Here is an 11,098-nt window from a genome sequence, read left to right on the forward strand (position 1 = left end):
TCTCATTATCACTTTGTACTTATTTTTTTAAGTGCAATTTCCTTTATATAAGTAAATAACTGTATTATTCAAAGTTGGAAACCTTCAGAGATCCAAAGCATTTTGTTAGAACTGACAGCTTGAAGGTCTTATAGTAGACAGTAGTGCTGTTGAATTAAAGGAAGGCTATCCTTCCAGTAAGAGCGTAGTGGAAACCACTAGAGCAGAGGGAAGACGGTCCTGTCAAAGTATACCGCCGCTTCTGACCCAGTGATACATTCATTTTCACTCCTGCTGAAAAAGTGAATGGATTATAGTCAGCTACTAGGTATGAGAACTATATGACCCCCTACTCTCAAATTTTGAGAGAATCTCAAAAGTCATATTAAAATCTTTGGTGATCTCAGTCCAGGATTATCCAGGGACTCCTTTTGGACACAGCATTTCAAAGAGTTTCCCACTTTAAAGGTATATACTCATGTTATTTCACATTTTTTAAATGCTAGTGCCAGTAACCCACTCTGGTTGCGTAGAACGTTTTTTATTACAAATTACAGCATTTGAATGCCGTATTATTTGTTCTTTTTTTATCTTTGTTTTTGCTCAGTTTCTTTGTAGATAAAGCTTTCTATTTATCTTTATCATAACATTATGTGATTCACTGTGTATGCCGAAAAAGAAAAGTCCAGGATCAACTGTAAAAGGCACATGATACTTGATTCCAAGAGGCACAAAACTCGAGAAAAGCAGTATGATCTTTGGAGTTTGCATGTTGATGTGGCTGTAAAGTTGATAGACACATAAGTGCGTATCCTTGCTAATATTACAACTGATGTTAGCAATACTTTTTAGCCCTATTCACTGAGCTGCGTGTTTAGTTGATGCGTCAATGGCCACCATCTGGCTTTATGGGAGTTCAGCTACACTGCTGGTAGATGCATGTTCTGTTTAGTCTCAAAAATTAGTTTCAACTTATTATCAGGAGAAACCTGGAGTATATAGCCTTATTTTACCATAATCGACGTGTTTTTAGTCTGCGTACAGGCATATAAATGTGACTATGTATCTTTAATTTGTTATTTTGTTTAGGGGTGTTTGTTTTCGGCTTCATATTCAAAAATGTTAAAGCCAACCAAACCCATATGATCATGTTTTGCAGTTTTCACAAGCTGAAATGCATGTCACTGATAAAAACTAAATACTTTATCAATATCAAAATTGTCATTGTTGTTCACAACAAGTGATTTATGATTAATTGCAGTTTTTTTTTTTTTGCTTAAATAACTGGTTGAGTTCCAAGCCTGCAGAGTATTAGTTGCCAAACATATTCGTTCAAATATTTAGTTGAATATTTATACATATTTTTATAGCAAAAATGTCAACCATATATATATGTATATATATAGGTGACATTTTTGCTATACTGTGTTACTATTTTTTGATTCAATCAAATAATCTAAAGTGGCTGAAAATGGTAACATTTTTTCAATCATTATAGAAGCGATTATTATCCACACAGAAAGAATCTCCTCGATAGCCTATTATCTATATGACTAAATAACAGTGGGAGGCAAGGAGAAGTCCTGTTATTATCATCCAAGCTGATGGCTCCTGCTGCTCGTCGACCTTGGGCCTTTAGATCCTCTCATAATTACAGCCCTCACAAATGGAGCTAATACATTTCAATGGGATTTCCTTCTTGCAGCTCACATAGACCTGACTGCAAGTGTAGTGGTCATAATCAAAGACAAGGGGGATTGCGGTTGGAAAAAAGTAGATCAATGGCAATCAATCCTCCACTTCACTCTCATTTAGGCCCAATCAATTGCTGTCCTTGTCACCTCCTTGGACGCTTGTGCTCAATACTTGCAGCTGCACAAAAGCGGCTGTCTGGGATATCTCTACAAGATCAAAGCAGCAAGACCAGCACTCCAATATGGCCTAATGGAGAACAATTGACTGGTGAGCTTGGATCAGATGTCAGAATTGCTGCTTCCCTCTTCCTCTTGCTAATCTGTGGATACACAGATGGATCTCAACCTTCGACAGAGCTAATCGACCATGTGGTACATTTACAGCAAAATTTCTCTCCAATCTCTTGGAGAGACCTCTCTGTTCGCTGTGAAGTTTCCCACCTTCACACTTTACTGCTGTGAACATGTAGTGGGATCCTTTTTATTGAGGGAAATGCCAAAGATTGAATCTCATTCCCATCCCTTGCAGCTGAGGAGCCTGCCTCCTTATCTTGGCTTAAAGAGATGTAGCAGCAGAGCGCCACAAGGGTGCAGCATACCAACACAGATGTTATCTTGTGTGTGTATTTCACAGAGGAGGCAGGAACCCTCCCTGTCTCCAGTGTGCACAGAGAGGCACATTCACAGTGGATACAGATCAAGGACATATCCAGCAGGGTAAACTAAGCACAACAACAAAGCCTGTTTTTTCCACTGAGATGAAGCTATACATAGATTAGGAAGAGGAGTCTAGAGACGCATAAAATCAGTCTGTCTGATTGATGTGTGTTTTAACAGGATATATAGTTCTTAGATGGTCAAAGCTAATACAAAGTTGCAACATCCCTGATTCCAGTAAGTAGCTTGAAGCAATAATTGAGATGTAAAATCATCAAGTTACCTGAACAAATAATCTATGTGGACCTCTGAGAGTCAGGGATTCTGATCCCAGTGAGATTGAGCATAACTGATTTATTTATGTGCCACCATGAGCTGGTTGGGTTTGCTGATTGGAGGGGGGATTCAATTCAATTCAATTCAGTTTATTTATATAGCGCCAAATTCACAACACATGTCATCTCAAGGCACTTTACAGTTCAACCAGATCATACAGTCAAATTGATACAAAGTTTTCTATCTAAGGAAAACCAGTTGATTGCATTGACTCATTGACTCAAATACAATCCCCCACACTAAGCATGCTTGTAGCGACAGTGGAGAGGAAAAACTCCCTTTTAACAGGAAGAAACCTCCAGCAGAACCAGGCTCAGTGTGAGCGGCCATCTGCCGAGGCCGACTGGGGTTCAAGGAGACAGAAGCAGAGATACAAAAAGCAGCTGTAAAAGGCGGCCCCGTCCAGGAAACACACAGCCAGGCAGACGAGCTCCAAGGCAGCTCCCATGCCAGAGGACGAAGAGAGCACATCCACTCAGTCACGGTCAGAGAAACAGGACCACACTGGAAAACCGGCCGATCTCCAACATCTATAAACAAGGGTGTTGATAGAAGCAGCACAGCTGATGTTTCTTTCCAGGATGACGTCACAGCCAAACAGGAACAGACGAGGCAAAGCTACTCTGAGGAAAAGCAGAGAGAGCAGAAGGTTAGAGATTGAACTAACAGATTCTGCAGAATAGGAGAACAGAGAGAGAATGAAGCAGAATGATGAAATGGGGGTCCCTATGTCCTCCAAAAGTCTAAGCCTATAGCAGCATAACTATAGAGATAGCTCAGGATAACCTGAGCCACCCTAACTATAAGCTTTATCAAAAAGGAAAGTTTTAAGCCTAGCCTTAAAAGTAGACAGGGTGTCTGCCTCACGGACTAAAACTGGTAGTTGGTTCCACAGGAGAGGAGCCTGATAACTAAAAGATCTGCCTCCCATTCTACTTTTAGAAATTCTAGGAACGATTAGTAAACCTGCAGATTGAGAGCGAAGTGCTCTGTTAGGAACATAAGGAACAATCAGATCTCTGATATAAGATGGAGCTTGGCCATTTAAGGCTTTATATGTGAGAAGGAGGATTTTAAATTCTATTCTTGATTTAACAGGAAGCCAATGAAGAGAAGCCAGGATAGGCGAGATATGATCTCTCTTTTTAATTTTCATTAGAACTCTGGCTGCAGCATTTTGGATCAGCTGAAGGCTTTTAACTACAGTTTGTGGACTTCCTGATAGTAAAGAATTACAATAGTCCAGCCTTGAAGTAACAAATGCATGGACTAGTTTCTCAGCATCACCCCTGGACAGGATATTTCTAATTTTTGTAATGTTCCTCAGATGAAAGAAGGAAATTCTAGAAACCTCTTTGATGTGGGATTTAAATGACAGGTCCTGATCAAAAATAACACCAAGATTTTTTACTTTATTATCTGAAATCAGTTTAATCCCATCCAAATGAAGTGACTGGCTAATCAGTTTCTTTTTCAGAGACTCTGGTCCAAAGACTATAACTTCTGTTTTGTCTGCATTCAGGAGCAGAAAGTTAAGAGTCATCCAGGTTTTTATGTCTTCAAGACATGCCTGTAATCTATGTAATGGGTTAGCTTCATCTGGATTTATAGACAGATATAGCTGGGTATCATCAGCGTAACAGTGGAAATTAATCCCATGCTGTCTAATAATTCTACCAATTGGGAGCATGTATAAAGTAAAGAGAATTGGTCCTAGCACTGATCCCTGTGGTACTCCACAGGTAACCTTTGAGCGTGTTGAAGATCTATCATTAACATGAACAAACTGAATTCGATCAGATAGATAAGATTTAAACCAGTCTAGTGCTGTTCCTTTAATTCCAACAAAATATTCAAGTCTTTCTAAAAGAATATTATGGTCAACTGTATCAAATGCAGCACTAAGATCCAACAGGACGAGCACAGATACAAGTCCATTATCTGAGGCCATGAGAATATCATTAGTGACTTTCACCAGAGCTGTTTCAGTGCTATGATGAGCTCTAAAGCCAGACTGAAACTCTTCAAAAAGTTCATTATGGTGGAAGTGATCGCAAACTTGTTTGGCAACTACTTTCTCAAGAATTTTGGATAAGAAAGGAAGATTGGATATAGGTCTATAATTGACCAAGTCATCTGGGTCAAGAGACGGTTTCTTAAGCAGAGGTTTAATTACAGCAACCTTAAAAGCTTTAGGTACATATCCCTGTAACAGAGATAGATTAATCACATCTAAAATGGAGGAGGAGATCAAAGGGAATACCTCCTTAAATAACCTGGTTGGAACTGGATCTAACATACAAGTTGAAGGCTTAGATGAAGACAATAATTTTGCTAATTCAGAGAGTTCAACTGGATCAAAGCAGTCTAAACCCGGTTCAGATTCCATGACTACCTCAGGTACAATCGCGGATAGAGGAGTGCTTATGATCTTATTTTTAATAAGATCAATCTTATTTATAAAGAATCCCATAAAATCATTGCTGCTAAGAGCAGGTGGAATGGACGGTTCAACAGAGCTATGGCTCTGGGTGAGTTTGGCAACTGTATTAAAAAGAAATCTAGGATTATTCTTATTCTCCTCTATTAATGAGGAGAAGTATGCTGCTCTTGCTTTACAAAGAGTCCTCTTATACAGCAGTAAACCATTTTTCCAGACTAGGAAGGACTCTCGCAGGCCTGTGGAGCGATATTTTCTCTCCAGTTTCCTAGCATTTTGCTTCAAAGTACGCAGCTCTGCATTAAACCAAGGAGCAAGCTTTCTATTTTTAACGGTTTTCATTTTCAAAGGAGCTGCGTTGTCTAAGGCAATACGCAGAGAACTAGCAACCCCATCAACAAAATCATCAACCTGTGAAGGGGAATAAGCTAAGCTTTTGCACTCTGCAGCACTGCTCAGTGACACAGATGAGAGAGAAAGTGAAGCAGATTCTTTAAAATTTATAACTGCACTATCTGATAAAGATCTACTAAAATTGAACCTTCTTTTGGGGGAGGAGAACTCTGTTAAAGTAATCCTGAAGGTTATTGGAAAGTGGTCAGAGAGGACAGGGTTGTGAGGAAATACTGTTATTTCTTCACATTCTATGCCGTATGTCAGCACAAGATCCAAAGTATGAAGATGAGAATGCGTGGGACTATTCACATTTTGAACAAAGCCAATAGTGTCTAAGATAGCATTAAAGGCTGCTCTTAAGCTATCGCCTTCAATGTCAGCATGGATGTTAAAATCTCCCACTATGATGACCCTGTCAGTATTTAATACCAAATCAGAAAGGAACTCTGAAAACTCATCTAAAAATTCAGAGTAAGGACCTGGTGGACGATACAAAGTTACAAAAAGAAGAGGTTTTCTTGCCTTGAAATTTGGATCAGGGAAATTAAGGGTTAAATGTTCAAAAGAGTTGTAGGTATTAATTGTTTTGGGAGTAATCAGTAAGTCAGACTGGAAGATTGTTGCTACTCCTCCTCCTCGCCCAGAACTTCTGGGGATGTGAAAATTTAAATAGCTTGAAGGAGTTGCCTCATTTATGCTCACATAATCCTCTTGCTGCAGCCAGGTTTCTGTAAGGCAAAACAAGTCAATGTGATTATCACAAATCAAGTCATTAACTAGTAGACTTTTAGAGGAAAGCGATCTTATGTTAAACAGACCGCATTTAATTGTTTTAACTTTTTCCCCAATTGGAGTTATTTTGATTTTAATTAGATTATCATGATTTACTCCTTTGGGAATCTTTGCTAATTTATTAGATTTTGGTCGTGGGCAAGACACTGTCTGGATGGAGTAAAGAGTGGGTAACAGTAGAGAAGCTGCAGAGATGTGTGTTAAACTACAACTCTGCTTCCTGGTCTGCACCCTGGGTGGTCAGGGTTTTGGAGGACTAATAAATGTGGCCAGATTCCTAGAAAGAAGAGCTGCACCATCCAAAGTGGGATGGATGCCGTCTCTCCGAATCAGACCAGGCTTTCCCCAAAAGGATTGCCAATTATTAATGTAGCCCACGTTGTTTTCAGGACACCACCTAGACAACCAGCGGTTGAATGACGACATGCGGCTAAACATGTCATCACTGGTCAGATCAGGGAGGGGACCAGAGAAAATTACGGAGTCCGACATTTTTTTGGCAAACTTACACACCGAAGCCACACTAATTTTAGTGACCTCCGATCGGCGTAACCGGGTGTCATTACCACCAGCGTGAATAACAATCTTACTGTATTTAACCTTATCCTTAGCCAGTAGTTTCAGGTAGGATTTGATGTCGCCCGTTCTGGCCCCCGGCAAACATTTGACTATGGTCCCTGGTGTCTCTAATGCCACGTTTCTGACTATGGAGCTGCCAATCACCAGAGTGGGCTTCTCAGTGGGTGTGTCACTGAGTGGGGAAAACCGGTTAGAAACGTGAACGGGTTGGTGGTGACCAGTGGGCAGAGATCCACGACTACGCTTTCTGCGTACAGTTACCCAATCGCCTGGCTGCTCAGGCACTTTTGGAGGACAGCTACGTGGGGGGCCTACTTTAACTCCTGGATGTTCAACAGCCTGAAGCCTGGATTCTAACTCTGACACCCTCGCCTCCAAAGCTACAAAAATACTACACTTATTACACATCCCATTATCACTAAAGGAGGCAGAGGAATAACTGAACATCTGACACAGAGAGCAGGAGAGAGGAGAGGAAGAAGGAAGAGTTGGAAAAGAGTCAAGGGAGGGAGAGAGAGAAGCCATAGCAATGCTAAGCTAGCGCTAGCCTAGGCTAGCTACTCCTTGCTATCAGAAATAAAACAGTGTGAAACTGACAAGTGCTCAGTAGAAAAGTGCAGCAGAAGGTGCTATGTTTTAAAGTAGTCAGTTAGAGTTACTTAGATACAGAGATATCACAGAGAAAATAACTTAACTTCAGATGGAGATCCTCTGAACAGCTGCACACTCAGTTAATCCAAACAGCTGGATAAGAGCTGGAATAACCCAGAGCATGCAGCAGGAACCTAAACAAAAGGAGTGTCAACGGGAAACGTCTTGCAAAATGAAAGGATGTACAGTATAGTTACGACTTATTTACATTTTACATTTGACATTTACAGATGGATGAAACCTAAAATTGATATTGCATTTTACTATCAACATGTTTGTTAAATATCCCTCACTAACATAATTTTCTTTTGTAAAAGTAAAAGCACTTTTTAAAATGTTTACATTGTGTCACCTTACAACTATCATCTTCAATGTACAGTATTTTGTCAGGATTTAGTACTACTTGAGTATTGCATACAGTATACTGGTGAAGCTGGTCAGCCGGCATATTCCATGACTGTTAAAATTAAAGAAAAAAACAACTGTTTTTGTTTTTATATTAATTTGTTGTGACATGGTTTCCCCCTTAAGAATATTTGACCTAAATTATAAAAAATCTTTTATTTAATCTTCTTCCCCCATAAATACCATTTTTTTGGAGCAACCTAATAAATTGCCTGTTTATTGTATGGATTTAACTGAAAATCTGAGGTTTGACTCCATAATTGTTTACCAAAGCCTTTAAAGTGAAAAAGTGCTCTAGGGAACCCTTTTTTTTAGTATGACTGAAACTTTTCTGATTCATTTTCAAATGCTATTAACTATCTCCTGGTATCTGATAAGCCTTTGTAGGGCATCGATAGAATTAGGGGTGTCTAACCTCAGTCCTCATGGTCTGGTTCTATAGAATTTAGATCTATTGCCGCTCCAGCAGCTTCAGTTTTACAGGAGCAAGATGATGGATTTTTTTCAGCTGTGTTGTAAAATGAACATATCTGAAACACATATGACACTAGGCTGACTAAAGGCTGATTTGCTCTTCAAATGTAATAATTTCTTAAATCAGCTTTAAACGTTTTTTCCACAGTGTTTACTTTGTCTCATACTATTAGTTCTGCCCCAAAGTGTGTAAAACATCTGTGAGCTGCAGCTCTAAAGCTACTTGATATTTCACCTGTGTTGAGTAGATGTGCCAGGAAGCAGGGTACAAATGTGTTTGCCAGATGTGCTCCTGCAGCCGGCAGAAAAAGAATAACACGGATGTCTTGCCCCTCTACCACAATAGAGTTCCATGTGGCAACTTGCTGATTCAGACGGCAGCTCCGTTTCAATATTCGCAAGATAAATTACTGTTATTGTGTTCTGGGAATCCAGAGCTCAGCCAAAGCCTGTTGAAGTTTTCACCGGCATCAGAGGAACAATTGTATCCCAGGAGATACTAGCAGGGGGCCTTAGCAGGAGGAATTGTTGCCCAGGTGGCACTATGGTGGCTCTGTGATGAGGGCCAGGCTCCGCTCTACATAACAACAATAAAAGGTTTTATTGAGAACCTGAGGAAAGCTCAGGAGTTTACATGAAAGCTACTGGGGCATAGGGAAGTAATGCAGTAGTTTGGAAACATTGTCCCATATCAAATAAAGGCAATTCTGACAGATCTAAGAATGACTGGATGGTTAAAAGCATCTAGCTTATCCTAAGTTATCATTCAGAATCATATTTGTAGATTCAAAATGTGCTTTATGTTTTTCAATAGTTCAAAACACTTATGCAACATTTAAGTGTATCTTTACCTCCTCAGTGAGGAGTGAGGTTTGACAGAGTCTTATTTACAACTCATTCATTTGGTTCAGGTGTGTTTAAGCATAAACACCACTAAAGGTTACAGTTTGAGATCCCTGAGTTAAAAAATCAGGTTGTAAAACATGGTAAGAGCAGTCCGAAGATATTTTACAGTTGTTGAAGAGTTTAGCCAAGATTTTTTTTTCATTAGCTGAATCTCTGATAAACCTGGATTGGTTGAAAGCTGTTTGTTAAGAATTTTAACGGGCTTAACTGTAAAAAATCTACAATTTAATCTGCAAGGATCCAGACAGGAAAATCTTTTTCATTTTGACATTTTTTAATCTTGGAATTTAAAAACATTTTACTACCTTTGATAGAGCATTTAGGTTGCTAAAATTGTCTGAAATTTAACTATGATTTTAGTTTTGTATTCATTTATTTATGGTTTAGAACAAAATTTGAAAAAAACCCTTTCCTCTCACCTTTCTACCTATTGTATTACAACCACAGAAGAAGAGATACTATATCTTGTTTTTATTTGATAGACCAAGATTAGGTGCATACTTTTGAAGGCAAGGAAATGATGCAATAAAAGAGTGGAAAACATGGCAGATATTTATAATCAGGCTTCCTGAACCATTATTTTTATACCCACCTTTAACTATTATTACATCTGTGTAAATGTTTTAGGCCATCTACCAAATCTACACGTTAAGAAACGGAAAATTATTTCCTAATTTTTTCTTTGAAGCACTCCTCACATGTAGCCAGATTTCATTGAGACTGCTTGTGAACATCCAGTTTCAATTATACATAAATAGTATTTGTAATGAATCGTAAAAGTAGCTCCTGAGGATATAATTTTAGGAAAAACTAAAAAATTCTAAGATACAAGCATCAAGATAAAATGAAGCCTTAACACACTTTAAGCCTTAAGAGCTTAGAAAGTGAAGACATTTTTAGAGTAGTGAGGATTACCTTTAGTGAATCTTAGAGTATTAACCCTTAAACCTCAAGTATTTCATATTTGATGCAATTTTTTTGAGACCTTTTTCATAGAAAGCCCGATATATACAATCAGATACAACTAGTAAACAGAAGATGCTTTATGAATATAACAAATATGCCCGATGTGTCACAAATGATACAAATTTAAACTCCAATGTGCAAATTAAATCAGAATGTTATAACCAGACTCTAACTGCAATAAACTTGAATTTTTGAAGATTCTTCATGGTTCTTGTTAATACAGGGTTAAGCAGGGAAGATGGCAAAAACAGATAAATCTGTCTGACTGATCCACCCTCTATAATCAAGTAAATGAACAGATGAACCTTTTTAACAATTATACAGTTATTATAATGGAGATAAGCCTTATTATTTCCATGGGTGAAATAATTTTCAGTAGCCAGATAGTTTAAAGGTGCATATTTAGTAACATGATTTTATGAAGGATCTAGAAAACAATGATATACAATCTAAGACGATGTAAATGAGTATTAGCTGTAGTACATGATGGTGTCAGTGGCCATAGCCTCAATGTTCATTTAGAACAGGGACATCAAAATCCAAGCTTAGGGGGGCAGTGTCCAGCACCTTTTAGATACGTCTCTGCTAATCAAATCGGTGAACTTTACTTGAAATTTGTGGGATAACCAGCCATTGAGGACTTGAGATTGACATCACTAATCTCAAACACCTGAACCCTTCGGCTGAAATCCCTCAGGATTTGACTCAGCTGTGCAGCGAGGTCATCAGCGACTCATCTGATTCAGGTGCATTGGAGGGGGGAAAACATCTCAAGGTTGCAGGATGGTGGCTCTTGATGACTAAAGTTAGACACCCTTGATAT

The sequence above is a fragment of the Cyprinodon tularosa genome, unplaced genomic scaffold (genome assembly GCF_016077235.1).
Source record: "Cyprinodon tularosa strain WSP-4 unplaced genomic scaffold, ASM1607723v1 ctg13, whole genome shotgun sequence".
Taxonomy (NCBI): domain Eukaryota; kingdom Metazoa; phylum Chordata; class Actinopteri; order Cyprinodontiformes; family Cyprinodontidae; genus Cyprinodon; species Cyprinodon tularosa.